Raw genomic sequence first — 13,572 nt, forward strand, 5'->3', positions numbered from 1 at the left:
AAATAACCATGAAAAGTAATACTCCCTGTTTGGGTTAGATGAAATATGCTTGGCAAAAAGATTGGCATTAGAAAGATCTGTTGTGGTCTGCATATTAGTATGTGATATAAAAGCATTCAACAGAAATATGTTATGCCAACTTGAAGCTATTGAAACAAGATAATCATCATTTATAGAATCCTCCAAATGTTTGATAAATCAATCCTCAAAATTTGTTTCCAAGTGTTCCATTTTTTTATTTTCAAACCTGCATGAATTTTGTGAAATTTTATTTATTTATTTTTTTATATAAAAAAAACAAAAGAATGAAAGTCAATTTTTTTTTTTTAATAACAAAATTAAAAAATCATTTTTTTTTAATAAAGAAATCAACAAGAAAATTTCTAAAAATAAACTAACACTAAAATGGGTTTTTTCTCAATATCCTAAAAAAATGCACAAAATCCTCTAGAATCAATGAAAAATCTGGCTTTTTGTCTAGAAAAATTAGGAGAAGATAATGCGAATGCCAAATCTCTCCAGGATAAGTCAAATCCAATTTTATTATATATATATATATATATATATAGATATATTATGTGGGAATTTTTTATTTTTTTATTATTTTTAAAAAAACTAAAATTTAAAAAGACTAAGTTTTATCTAAAAAAAATTTTTAAGATGATTTTTCACTCACTCACAAAATTCTTTATTGTCACATTGCAGATTAGTTCTACAACAAGAGTATTTTTATTTGAAATAAATCAATAGATTTTCTGATCTTCCAGATCGCACGAAGCGCGGGAAGAGAGCATACTAATCTCTTGATTTTTTTTTTTTTATTTATGCAGGTTAGCGTGGATGGATAAAACACTATTAAAATCTGCGACCAAAAAAAAAAACACAATTAAGATCTGCGACAAAACCTTGCATTATCTACACTCTTTCTGCAATGTCGCGGGGGCATTTAGACTCTCGGAAGACAAATCTTTCCGATAATCAGGCTCCTGGCTCACCCGTGATACAGAAACAAGACATAGAAATGCAAAGATGAAGCAGTTCTTTTTATTCATGATGATTTATTTTTGGAAAACAAAACTAAAAACTTCTAATGATAACGACTTCTAATGACTTCTAATGAGATCTCATTTTTATTTTTCTAATCTATTCTATATTAACTTAAAAGATGTTTTATTTTCTAAGTAAAAGAATGCTTCCAATGAAGCCATCTACGGACTAAAAATTCGAACATGCTGACATCAAGATTTAAAAATTTTACATTACGTTTTGCAAGTATGTGAGAATCCTATCTTAGAGTTGGCTCAAGGTTATTGTCCTTGCTCCTCTAAAAAATACCTGTTCAACATTGTCAAAGCCCTCATCCGTAGATGGATTAGTGAGAAATGGGGGGTTTAAAATAAAAACTGAATTTAAATTATCTATGTGCGAAAATGAAAAAAAAGAATGCTCCAAACTTTGAACTCCTTTATGAACCTGCTTTCACCAAGTTCCACAAATTAGCCCATTAAAGCAAATGCATGAAATAATTACTAAATCTAGTGCCAATCTAGGGTGCTAGATTAGACTAGATTTATTATCAACCAGGGTAAGTAAGCTTCGAGGCATGTGTCTAAAGTCTATAGACATAAAGGATTCCTAACTAAGTGTTTATTGTGATAGGCTATAATACTCCTTTACAGAAGGTTAAGATATGTTTCCTCTCACCTTAACACTCATATTACCTAACTTATCTAACTGTCTTAAGGATACAACTTATTGCTAGACTGAGATTTTGATTCTCTTACAAGGATGCTATGCACAAAAGCTTTGTCTAGTTAACACTTAAGCATTCATGAAAAATCAAAAGCACACTAAAGTTTAAATGCATGAAAACAGAGTCTATGGAGATGCTTTAAAATATAACGATGGATCAAATCTCTTACAAGATATGGTTCAATGATCTAACGATAAAATCTTCAAGCTATCACCATAAATACCATTTGTGAGAATTTCCAATCAAATCGACAAAGTCATAAACATGGAAATAACACTAAACACTATGCGTTCTATTCAAATTCAAAAACTGCTAAGGAAATGAAATTAACAGTATACCAATCCATGCAGGGCCCGTCCACGTTTCAATGGTACACTGAAGTAAACTCAAGCAACGAGAGTATTAACGCATAAACACTGCTGGAGTAAAACCGTGACTATATTTAAGTGCTGAAGATTGCAATCACATACAAGAGTTCTGTTCTCAAACGATGCACAGAGATAATAATCGTAACTGTTCTTGAAAACAAAATAATACGCAGTCTTTATCTGCTTGTCCCTATTTGAATCGAATGTACATTCATTAAGCAGATGTTTCTGCTTTTACAATGGAATGATTTTTGGTCATTTCTAATCTAAACCGATTTCCAAAAAAACAAAACGAAACCAGTTTGGGAAACCATGGCTTTTACTGCCTTTGTAACCAAAAGGCTGGGGTTTGACCAGCGTGGACCGCATAACCAGGAGCTTTTGATTTGTTGTAGAATCGATTTTTCACCATGCATGTACATTCCAGGTTTCGTTCCTATCCATTGCTTTGGCTTGCCTATCATGCCACGTGTCAGATGATAAACCATTTACAGGATGTTATGACTTCCTGTAATTTTTTTTTTGTTGAAAATTCCTAATTTTTAACATAAGAATTCATAAATTAACTTTAATGCAAACTAACAACTATAATGCTATTAATTAATCAATTTCGATGGATATAAGGGGTCTATGGAGGAAAAAGGTAGACAAATGATGATGTTTCTAGAAGAAAAAGATGGTAATGGAATGGTACCAATAGTGTAATTGTTTCTGTTTCCTTCAATTGTTGATCTGTAATATGTTGAGCATGCACTAGTGTTTATTTTCAGTATTTACATTGTAAATAACTTGTTAAGTAACATAACAAGTAGGTAGGAATAAATCAGATAAAGTGCATGGAGGGTTTCTAACTAGGTAGACTTAGAAACTTCAACATTGTTACTTCTGATTCCAATCTGGGCCTTCTTTTTCCAACTCGTGTGTTTGACATATACTTTCTCCTTAATGAAGAAAATGTCATAGACCTTGTTTTGAAGCTGCGATATAGAGAGTAAGTTCATCCCCAATCTTGGCGCATGCAGCACATTGGTTGCTCAGAGCCGATCCCCTGCTTCTGTTTGAAAGACTACAATACCTCTTCCTACATGGGTACACTTTGCCTTATTTCCCATGGTGATCTGAAAATTCATCCTTTCTTCTTGATAATTCGAAAAACATTCTCATATTCTTGTCATATGCCAAGAAGCTCCACTATCTATATACCAAACCTCAGAGGAGGCAAAACTTTCTAGGCAAGCGACTTCTTCTTCTAGTCTGGAAGCTAATATAGAATAATCGCGATCCATGTTCTTCGTGCTCTCATCTTTCTCTGGAGATCTGCATGAGTCCCTCTGAGTTGATGTCTCGGCATCATGCTCCTGACTCATAGCAGTTTCTTCTATCCTGTTGTCAGATCTCTGCTCTGATACCATGTGAAAATTTCTAATACGAACTTCTACTACAATAACTGATTTATTTCACCTACTTATTTATCACAATAAGTTATTTACGAAAACCCTTCAGTAAACATTAAAATGAATTCTACTGTGATTATCACATAATTACATAGAGAAAATAACAGTGATATACAAGCACAAGAATCAATCACATCAACATAGTTGTTTTTGGACAATTGTCCTCGGAAAAACCCAATGTGGGAAAACAGGTGCAGCAGATGAGTGTTTTAATCTTCAGCAACAATCGCTTTACAAGGAATGGTTTCATAGAGAAACCAAGACACTACTGAGAGAAAACACCTGAGGCAGTTTCTTCTCTTCTTAGAGAAGTTTTGACCGCCTGGAGACCCTTCACCCTCCTCTGCGTCACTTCTGCTTCAGTCTGTGTTAGTCTGCGTGAGGACTGGGTCTCCAATGGTGTTGTCTGCCTGCTCTTCCCTTTGCACTGTCTCTCAAATGCCCTGCGTCACCTCCTCCTCAGTCACTAACTGTCGCTGATGCCCTCCTCTTCCTCCACCTTGCAACTCTCCCTCTGAAATCAAACTCCGTCTCCTTGAGAATGATTTCCCTCGGGGTATTGAGTATTTTCCCAGTATGTCTCCAAATGACTCTCAAGTCTTCTCTTATATTTTTCTTGTTGATTAATCAACGATCGAGATTAAGTCTCTAATCAACGGCTAAAATTAAAACAGATGTGATCCTCGTCTCTTAGAAGCTTCTCACTCAAATATTTATTAATACCCATTAATATTTCTATTTTTCCCAAGTTTAGATTTAGGAACCCATTAAAATATTAATTATTTTAATAACTCCTCATCCGGGTGGAATTTCTCCAAACGTTTTTTGGGTCTTGGATATCTCATGTGTTCTGGCCCCTCCACAAAATTTCGGAGCTAGGGCACATCTGATGCTACCCAAGATCAACAATTATAGGTAATTAAGTCTGGATTTGGATCACAGAAATGAAGGCAACTTGGATAAGGATAGCGAAGGTCTGTCATATGAAAAGAAGGATAGTTCGGATGTGTCAAGGGACAACAAGAAGTGATGAAGGAACAACAAAGTTGTGTCTAGTTAAGGAACTATTGTTTAGTGATGTATCACTATGTTTTGGTGATATTGAAGAGGTCACATTTTGATGACAATACATTGACAAGTCTCGGTGCCAAGGCTAGTACATCTACACTGTACAGTTTGTTGAAGAGATGATCTCAGAGCGAAGAAGGTCCATGAAAGGAATCGAGAAGAAGAAACAAAGGACTAATGTCTTGGTCTTGGAGTGGGTAATAGGTCAAGGGTCTTGGTCTTGGTATTCGCCAATTGGAATCTCTATAAGAAGAATTTGTGCGGGTTTTCCTCTCAAAGAGTAAGAGGTTTTGGCCCTGGCTTACAACCTACATGATGTGTTTCTTGTGTATTTATGTTCATGCATTGGTTACTATTTGATGAAGAAAGAACACTAATAATCTAACGAGAAGAAGATACTAATCTAAAGAAGTAAAAAGCATTCACAAACAGTCACTAATTGTTGAAGTTTCTAAGTCTACTTAGTTAGAAACCCTCCATGCACTTTATCTCATTTATTCCTACCTACTTTTTCTGTTACTTAACAAGTTATTTACAATGTAAATACTGAAAATAAACACTAGTGCATGCTCAACATACAGATCAACAACTGAAAGAAATAAAAACAATTACACCATATGACACCATTATTTTTGGACCAATGTCCCTGGAAAAACCTAGTGTGGGAAAACTGGTGCAGTTATTTGAGGGTCTTCTTATTAAGCAATATCATAGTACAATCTAGGTGCCGACATTGGCCTACCCAACAAAGAATTTCTTTGGTAGTAATACCTCTTAGTTTGAGACAAATCTCCTAGCTAAAACCTCGGATAATCCTTCTGGCAGCTCCTCAACTCCAATCTGCCTCAGAAACCACAACGTCTGCCATTTTTGGACTGTGTCAACCCCTCTCTGCGCAGTGTTGGCCTTGCGTCACCCTGAATGGGTGTGCGTCAGCCTTAGGAGGTCTTGCATCAACCTTTTGGCCCTCTGTGTCAGCAACGCTGACCTCTCTGAGGCTCTGCGCAGCTCCCGGCTGCCTTTTCATGGCCATGCGTGAGCCCTGGCGGCTACTACGTCACTCTCTCTGGCTACTTGCTGCTCTTCCGACACTATCTCTACCTCTCTGCCTCTCTGTACTCAATGCTCCTCAGCTGCAACTCCCGATAACTAATCCTATCTCTCTTAGCAAACCTCGCTCTAGAGAAGAGAATGACTGATCACTCTGGTGTACCCTCCAAGTGACCCTCAAGCTTCCTCTTATACTTTTCTCGTTGACATATCAAAGACCGAGATTAAGTCCCTAATCAATGGCTAAGATTAGATCTGGCTTGATCCATGTCTTTTGGACCATTCTAACACAGTTTCACATTAATTCACTTTAATATTTTAATTTCCCTAAGTTTAGACTTAGTGACTCCATTAAAAATAATAATTATTTTAATATCTCCTGAACTGTTTAGAATCTGCCCAAACCCTTTCTGGGTATTGGATATATCATGTGCCCCAACCTCTCCACCAAATTTCGTGGCTAGAGCACATCCAATGCTACCCCAAATCAACACTCCCTCTTAACGAGGACTGTGCTCTAGCAATACTCCTCACTGAGTATTACTTTGATCATCCGGCATCGGTCCCTATGCTGATGCTAGGGTTGCTGCCCACCATCCTCTCCACTATTGTATCTTGTACTGCTGCCCATGGTTTTGCCACTGGCACTGCTGCATCTGTACGATAACTCCCTCTGCATCTGTGCTGCTGCTGGTCCTTTCTCCCAGCACTGCACCTTCTCTCATCATGTTGCATCGTGCTGCCCACTGCTGCACTGCAACTCAGTTACTGAGAAGTAACTAATCTCCCAACTCTGACCTCTTTGTTGGGCTAGAGACCCTCCTGATGCTGAAGCTTCCTTTTCCGCTGACAAGTGCTCCCTCTCTGACCTCTGCGCTCCTGCAACAACTCCCTGCATCTCGCATCGTTGCACACTTCTTTGTGCCATCTTGCACTGGTGCAACACTCCTGAGCCTCTCACACTGTTGCAGCCTACTAGCCTGGCGCTGTGTTGGGACTCTTGCACTGTAGCTCTCTCTGCTGCTCCATCCGCATCCATCTCTACCCGACTCAGCCAATCCTGCTACTCTTCGGGGCTCCTGTAGGAAGGTCTAATCCAAGAGGCTGGGTACCTCGAGGATCCTGCCCCTCATTGCTTGTAGTCCGCCTGACTACAGCTTGATGTCTCCCCACTTCTGCTCAAGTGGTGCATGTGCACTCATGGCACAATCATCGTCTGTCAGAACTTCCTTCTTTGCCCTTGCTGGCGCTGCCTTAGTCTCGGAAGACTCTCCCTTACTCTTCTTCTCTGGACAGTAGGTCGCATAATGACCTAGCTCCCCACAATGGAAGCACTTGATCTTGGAGAGATCTTCCTTCTTTCGCTTTTCCTACTTTCCCTCAGATGCTAGGGCAACATCTTCCTCCTCCTGCTTGACTTTGATCTCCTTGCTACTGCTATCTGTCTTCGATTGCCGTCTGATCTCTTCCTGGCGAAGAGTCACCCACATCTCATCCCAAGCTGGGAGAGTCCCTCTCCCCAGTATACTTTGGACAAATACCTTCCAGTCTTTTGAGACAGCATTCAGGGCTGTCCTCACCATCAACTCCTGATCCGACGTGGCTTCTATAGCAGTCAACTGATCTCGGATCTCATTCAGTCCTCCGAGGAAGGTGTCAATCGGTTCTCCCTTCGTCATTTGATACGACCTCAACTGGTTCTCAAGTAGCATTCTTCTCTGCATAGAAGTATGCTGGTACAATTTCTAGAGGGCCTCCCACATCTCATATGCCATTTCCTTCTCGGCAATGTGCTTCACTACATGGTCCTTAACCCTGTCAAGGATGACGCTGTTGGCCCTCACCATTGCCTCCTTGTACTTGTCGTTATCATTGGGGTCAACTGGGATAGCTATAACCTTCAAGGAAAAGTTCTTGACACGATTTCTGTCAAGTACGGATAAGATTCTAGCCTTCCAAATTGCGAAGTTCGATGCTCCGTCCATTCTATCTCGGTCTCTTACTTCGTGTAGTGCCATGATGCTCTTCTACTTCCCTCCTGGAAGTTCTCTTTTCGACTCTTTCGAGTCTCTACTTCCCGTCTGGAAGTTCTCTTCTGGACTCCTTTTGAGTCCCGATTTCCCTCTTGGAAATCCTTCTACCGCTGTCGAGATGCCCCCTACTCTGATCGTCTTGTGCAATCGCACCACAGATCCAGGTTCCTCGGCTAGAAACCCTTGATAGCAACTTCCTCCTCTTGGCCTTGCTCTGTCAGGCACTGTTCTGACTACAATACCTCACCAGCTCCACTCTGCAATATTCCCACAACCTTCTAAACCTCAACGACCTGAAGGTGAGAGCTCCTAGGGTCTACGCAATCCTGGCACCAGTAACCTGACCTCCTCAGCCAACTGCGTCAGCCCTCCCAGCTTCTGCGTGGCTCTACGTGAGGCTCCCTTTGCGTTCCTTAGCCTCTGCGCTGCCTCTTCTCGGCTCACCCTTGATGACTGAGGCACTGCGTCACCCTTCCCTTGTTGTTGCTCTGCTAGAAACAGCTTTTGCTGCCTCGGGACCACTGTTTTCTGCTGCTATTGTTCCGCTTGGCTGATGTCCTTAGTCCTCCTTTGATCTGCAATCGCCCTCTGATACCATGTTGAAGTTTCTAAGTCTACTTAGTTAGAAACCCTCCATGCACTTTATCTGATTTATTCCTACCTACTTGTTCCGTTACTTAACAAGTTATTTACAATGTAAACACTGAAAATAAACACTAGTGCATGGTCAACAATTGAAAGAAACAGAAACAATCACACCATATGACACCATTATTTTTGGACCAATGTCCCCGGAAAAACCCAATGTGGGAAAACGGGTGCAGCTATCTGAGGGTCTTCTTATTAAGCAATATCAGAGTACAATTTGGGTGGCAAAACTTCCTACCCAACAGAGAATTTCCTCGCCAGTAATACCTTTCAATTTGAGACAAATCTCCTGGCTGAAACCTTGGATAATCCTTCCGGCAACTCCTCAGCTTCAATCTGCCCTAGGGGCCAGAAACCCCAGCGTCTGCCCTTTTTGCACTGTGTCAGCCCCTCTCTGCCTAGCGCTGGCCCTGTGTCACCTTGAATGGGTCTACCTCAACTTTAGGAGGCCCTGCGTCAGCCTTCTGGCCCTCTGCGTCAGTAAGGCTGGCCTCTTTGAGGCTCTGCGCAACTCCCGACTGCCTCTGCGTGGCCCTGCGTGAGCCTTGGCAGCTACTGCATCACTCTCTCTGGCTACTTGTTGCTCTTTCGACACTATCTTTGCCTCTCTGTTTCTCTATACTCAATGCCCCTCAACTGCAACTCTCGATCACTAATTCTATCTTTCTTAGCAAACCTTGCTCTAGAGAATAGAATGACTGATTACTCTGGTGTACCCTCCAAGTGACCCTCAAGCTTCTTCTTATACTTTTCTCGTTGACATTTCAACGACCAAGATTGAGTCCTTAATCAATGGTTAAGATTAGATCTGGCTTGATCCATGTCTTTTGGACCATTCTAACACAATTTTACATTAATTCACATTAATATTTTAATTTCCCAAAGTTTAGACTTAAGGACTCCATTAAAAATATTAATTATTTTAATATCTCCTGAATTGTTTAGAATCTGCCCAAACCCTTTCTAAGTATTGGAGATCTCATGTGCCCCAACTTCTCCACCAAATTTCGTGGCTAGAGCACATCCAATGCTACCCCAAATCAACACTAATGAAAGAGAAACCACTAACACTTGCCCTATATTTCTCAACATGGTATTAGAGCTAAGGTGTTGTAGTCAAAGGAAGGGCATCTAATCAAGAGACATTCAAGGTTCAATTTTAAAGGAAAGGCATCAAAGCAAGTTGAAGGCTATCAAAGCAAAAGAACAAGATCTACATTGAGGAATCAAACTCTAGATCAAAGAAGTAGTCTACAACAACAAAGGCTTTTGTTTCTATAGCCATCATCAAAAGGCCACAAAAACCCTCATCAAGTTGGCTGCAAGGCAAGATAACTTGAAGGACCTTAAAGAAGAAGATCACATCATCTTGGAGGAAGTCGAAACCCTAGAAGCATTTCTGATCTACACTACAAGAGAAATCGAAGTAAATTGAAGACAAATGGGCATTGTCATCATCTTCAAGGCTATAAAGCAAGCAAGGATCTTCACCTTGTCCTTGAATAAGTTCATCCGAAGAAGCAACAAGTCATCCTCATCAAAAGGAGCAACCTTCTCTCTTGAAGAAAGGCTTTTTCATTTGGAAGAAGATCATCCAAGAGGGAGCACTGGTACATCTTCAACCTTCATCAAAGTGATCAAGTAGAAGAGTTCATCTTCACTTGTCAAGTAAGTATCTTTCACTCTTTAATTAAATTTGGTAAAATGACTTCATGTTTTCAAGGAGACCTATAAATTGGTTGGGTCATCAAAATTCCTTGCATGAAAAAGAAAAATAGACATAGTCCTCTAAGAATTTGAACCCGGGTGGGGTATGTTCTGAGAGAACCCAAGTGGGGTATGTTATGAGAGAGACAATGATGAGGGTGTCTATAAATCATTTGTCTCTCCAGCATTTTGCTCTTGATGAGATAGAGTTGTTAGTCAAGGCCTTGCTATATAAATGTTGGTTGGTATGATACTATACAAATGAGTTACAAATCCGAATTCTTCTTATGAGAAATTTGTCAGATTGAGAATGACCAAGTACCGTTATGAATACCTCCCTAGTTAAGAGAGAGTGTTGAAAAGTGTAACTAGGTTTGGTCTTCATAATGACATGTAATTGTAATGATGTAATGGAAATAAAATTATTTTTGTAAGCCTTGCTTCATGGGTTTCATGAGCAAGTGATTTTATTTTAGATGGCTCCCATTGAGAGCCTTAGGATTTGTCATTAAGAATTAATGTCATGTATGAAGGGCTCTTCTTGAGCATATGTAAAAAGTATATGAGTCTATGTCTATGTCTAAAGAGCCCTCCAATGACAAGCACAATCCTCCTCCTCATGTCGGCTTCAAGTAAGAATTAGAACTCATGTTGGCTCACAGTTAAAGGGACACATCTCTTCATAGATCATGTCGGCTTATTATGGAGACAAACTACTATATATACCCTGCTAGATCTTCGCATAAGAACAGTTCAGGAATTCGGATCCTCTGCAATTTTCGGTGGGTAATTACAGTGATCAGAACTCGGACCAGATTACAGAGAACATGTTTTCGGATGACCTCAGATAGGAAGCTCAGATATATTATAGTTAAATAATTCGGGTTTCAGTTCAGAAAACAGAGTTTAGAGCTCAGATTACTCTGAGTTCATTACAGTCAATTAAGCCTGGATTCGGATCACAGAAAGGAAGGCAACTCGGATAAGGATAGTGAAGGTCTGTCATATGAAAAGGAAGGACAGTTTGGATGTGTCAAGGGACAGCAAGAAGTGATGAAGGAATAGCGAAGCTGTGTCTAGTTAAGGAACTATTGTTCAGTGATGTATCACTGTGTTTTGGTGATACTGCAGAGGTCACATTTTGATGACAATACATTGACAAGTCTCGGTGCCAAGACTAGTATATCTACAGTTCGTTGAAGAGATGATCTCAGAGTGAAGAAGGTCGAAGAAAAGGAGGAATCAAGAAGAACAGAGGACTAGTGTCTTGGTCTTGGAGTGGCTAATAGGTCAAGGGTCTTGGTCTTGGTATTCGTCAATTGGAATCTCTATAAGAAGAATTTGTGCGGGTTTTCCTTTCAAATAGTAAGAGGTTTTGGCTCTGGCTTACAGCCTACATGATGTGTCTCATGTGTATTTATGTTCATGCATTGGTTACTGTTTGATGAACAAAGAACACTAATAATCTAACAAGAAGAAGATACTAATCTATAGAAGTAAAAACCATTGACAAGTAGTCGCTAATGAAAGAGAAATCCCTAACACTATTGCCCTAGATTTCTCAACAGACACATCAAACTAGAGGACCATGTAGAACATCCCCTCCTAGTGACACCAATAATACAACATCATCTTGCAAAAGTCACTAGGAAACTCTAACAATACCATGAAATATCTACCTCTTTAACACCATCATCATTTAACCCTTCGTGGGGCTAGACCCATCATCCAATAGCAAGGTATAGCACATCAAAGACGAGCATATATACCAAAGCGAAATCATAATGAGATAGCATGCTCCAAGATACCAGCAATATGTAACCAAGTGGTGATTAGCAAGGCAAGCACACGTGAGAATACCACTGAACCAGAAAGCACTATCGTCCAAAGACCCTCATCAAATGATCCAATGCCAGAAACAGAAGGGGCAACGTAAAGATGTATCACCACAAGTGAGTCCGATGCACAAAGGTACCAGCTGCAAAACTCCATCAACGTGATGAAAACCACAATGTGGAGCCTCATACAATATGAGGTGTAACACTGCATTTTAGTCTGGGTACTCTACTCTTTCTAGAAATTGTGCTCAAAGTTTTTTTTGGAGGAGTTTTAAGTTTTGTTGCTGCCTTTCTGAAATTGGCGTATGATGACGTGTGCAAGACAAAGGAATGGGTGTTTTTGTCATCCATGATGGTAATAATCTAGGTCACAGGACATGTCCTCCAAGGTCCCGTGTCCTGTATTTTACGTGTCGGACACGAAAACGGCCCTAAAACGTGTCGAAAACGTTTTTCATCGTGTCCTGTAAAATATAAAACATATTCGCCGGTTTTCGTCGTGTCCTGCATCTGGAAAACGCGTATTCCGTTGATAGAAAACGTTGCTTGCATAAGCTGCAATTTTTTTTTAAAGAAACAAATAATTTTTGAGTGGGGCAGCTTAATGATCAAGTCTAGGCCCTAGTATTGATATGCTATTCATGGTAATGGTAAATTCCTAAAGTAAAAGTGGCATTCTCCTTAATCTTCATTTTCATCATTTTACTTAAATTTTTAACATTACCATGAAATGACTCAGGATGTTTGAGAGTGGTTCCAGCTCATTGGATTTCATATGGAGAAAGTAGAATTTTAAATTTCATTCAAAATGCAGCAGACTTATCAGTTTTTCAGGATTTCAGGATTGGGAGACTGTAATGTTTCTAGGTGACACCACCTGCTCGAGCTACCCCTGCCACCAACAGAGGACATGGTCTACCTCCTATAGCTCCTACTTCTAGTTCTTCAGCCTCTAGAGCATAGCAAACTCCACTGCCAACTCCACCAGCACTAGCATCTACATCTAGAGGGAAAGGGAAAGTTGTGGCATTTTCTCGCAAGAGGGGCAGAGGAAATCAATAGGATTAGACTTTAGTTATTTTCTTATGTGCTTGTAAGTTGTACATGAACAATGAACATTGAATATTCAAGAATCAAGACCAAGCATATCACATTCTAATTTCTAAATAGTAAGTTTTGATTCTATTTATTTTTTTAAAGTGAATTATGAACTTTGAGAAGTAATTATATTTTAATTTGATTAGATAAGCTGCAACCTGCAATTTAATATGGATAAAAAACTGTATTTCGGTATATATATATATATATATATATATTTTATTAAATATATATAAAACGTGTCCCCCATGTCCTATTTCCAGGTCACTGCTTTTCGTATTGAATACTCGTATTTACCTGTCCTCCGTGTCTCGTGTCCTCGTGTCATGTGACTTAGGTAATAATGTATCCGCCAGTGCATGTTCAGAGTCCAGACCTTATTGCAGCTTTGATTGCAATAAGGTAGCTTCCTTTCTACTCTAATTTTGAGTTGCTGTATAAATATAAGAAATATTTTCTCCAAACCTGAACAAAGAAACAAGTCATTTCTCACTTTAATGCTGTAATATTGTCAATTCTTTGTGGTAATAAATATTCTCACGGGGCTTAATACTA

General features: G+C 39.5%; 1 protein-coding gene across 1 annotated transcript in view; it reads left to right on the plus strand.

The window, feature by feature from the left end:
- Positions 1-13,572, plus strand: part of LOC149240779 (pentatricopeptide repeat-containing protein At5g10690-like) — a 202,923-nt gene that overhangs the window by 69,087 nt on the left and 120,264 nt on the right. The window lies entirely within an intron of this gene.

Source organism: Pinus tabuliformis, chromosome 8 (assembly GCF_031772625.1).
Source record: "Pinus tabuliformis cultivar Carrire ecotype Pingquan chromosome 8, CPIR1, whole genome shotgun sequence".
Lineage (NCBI taxonomy): Eukaryota > Viridiplantae > Streptophyta > Pinopsida > Pinales > Pinaceae > Pinus > Pinus tabuliformis.